The sequence below is a fragment of the Leucopleurus acutus genome, assembly GCF_964270905.1.
Source record: "Leucopleurus acutus genome assembly, chromosome: X".
NCBI classification, from domain to species: domain Eukaryota; kingdom Metazoa; phylum Chordata; class Mammalia; order Artiodactyla; family Delphinidae; genus Leucopleurus; species Leucopleurus acutus.
The window spans coordinates 45,600,354-45,602,507 of record NC_139148.1 but is presented as its reverse complement, the minus strand read 5'-3'; positions in this window follow the sequence as shown (position 1 = coordinate 45,602,507).

Here is a 2,154-nt window from a genome sequence, read left to right as displayed (position 1 = left end):
CGTTGCGGAGCACAGGCTCCGGACGCACAGGCTCAGCGGCCATGGCTCACGGGCCCAGCCGCTCTGCGGCATGTGGGATCTTCCCGTACCGGGGCACGAACCCGTGACCCCTGCATCGGCAGGCAGACTCTCAACCACTGCGCCACCAGGGAAGCCCAATTTTCTGAGATTTAATAGAATTTCTTGAATAAATGTTTATTTGTTGTATACCCTTAGTACAATATCTGAAGACTTTAAACACTTTGGTGTTTAAAAAATAATTTTCACTAGTTGTTTCACTGGTGAACAGATCCACAGAGCACCTTATATTGCCATTCTGGAGGTAGAATCCGCTGAGCAGTCCATCCTCTTACATTTAACTTATTTGTGTTTTTATATTCAAATTTGGTTTCTTTTAGCCAATATATAGTTGTCTTGCACTTTCACCCAAGCCTACAATTGTTGTCTTTTAATGGAAGCATTTAGACTCTTTCTATTTAATTTTATGATTGTTATGTTTGGGTTTACATAGTCCATATCATTATTTTTTTTCTATTTGTCACATCTGTTCTTTGTTCCCAGTATCCTCTTTTTATGCCTTGTTTTGGAGTAATGTAGTATTTTTATGATTCTATTTTATGATTTTTTGGCTTATTTGCTGTACTTTTACTTTTTAGTAGTTTATTCAGGGTTTATAGTTTATAGTATACAACCACAATGTATCACAATACACTCTTAAGTAGTATTATACCACTTTGAATACAGTGTAATAATTTTACAACTGTATAATTCCATTTCACTTCTTGCAGCGTTTTTGCTTTTGTTGGCATACATTTTACTTTTTCTTATGTTATAAATGACAAAATATATGGGGTGTTTTTGCCTTAAACTGTCAATTTTTAAAAAATTAATTTATTTTTAATTTTTGGCTGCATTGGGTCTTTGTTGCTGTGTGCGGGCTTTCTCTAGTTGCGGTGAGCAGGGGCTAGTCTTCGTTGCAGTGTGCGGGCTTCTCACTGCAGTGTCTTCTCTTGTTGCGGAACACAGGCTCTAGGCGCACAGGCTTCTGTAGTTGTGGCTTGCGGGTTCTAGAGTACAGACTCAGTAGTTGTGGTGCACGGGCTTAGTTACTCTGCGGCATGTGGGATCTTCCCAGACCAGAGCTCAAACCTGTGTCCCCAGCATTGGCAGACAGATTCTTAACCACTGCACCACCAGGGAAGTCCAAACTGTCAATTTTTAAAGTTGTTTTAAAAATGAGAAAATGGGTGATTGATATTTACACGCTTATTTATCATTTCTGGTGCTTTTTCATTCTTTGTTTGAGTCTTATTTTCCATCTGATATCATCTTCATTCTATCTGAAGGACTTTTTAAAACTTTTTTTTGTGTGCAGGTTTGCTGATGAATTCTTTGAGCATTTGTATCTCTAAAAAAGTCATTATTGGGGCTTCCCTGGTGGTGCAGTGGTTGAGAGTCTGCCTGCCGATGCAGGGGACACGGGTTCGTGCCCCGGTCCGGCAAGATCCCACATGCCACGGAGCGGCTCGGCCCGTGAGCCATGGCCGCTGAGCCTGTGTGTCCGGAGCCTGTGCTCCACAACGGGGAGGCCACAACAGTGAGAGGCCCGCGTACCGCATTAAAAAAAAAAAAGTCATTATTTTGTCTTCATTAGTGAACATTATTTTATCTTGGGTTTCAAATTCAGTGTGACAATTCTTTTCTTTCATTACATTAATGATGTTACTCCACTGGTTTTTTTTTGTTTTGTTTTGTTTTGTTTTTGCAGTACGCGGGCCTCTCACTGTTGTGGCCTCTCCCGTTGCGGAGCACAGGCTCCGGACGCACAGGCTCAGTGGCCATGGCTCACGGGCCCAGCCGCTCCGCGGCATGTGGGATCTTCCCGTACCGGGGCACGAACCCGTGTCCCCTGCATCGGCAGGCGGACTCTTAACCACTGCACCACCAGGGAAGCCCCCTCCACTGTTTTTTGGTTCCCACTGCTTCTGAAGAGAAATGTGCTGTTATATTTTATCTTTGTTCCACCTTACATAATGAGTCTTTTTTTCCTCTGGATGCTCTTCAGATTTTCTTTTTTATACCTTTTAAACATTTTGATTATAGTGTGCCTTGGTGAAGTTTTATGTTTCTTATGCTTGGGATTCATTGAGCTTC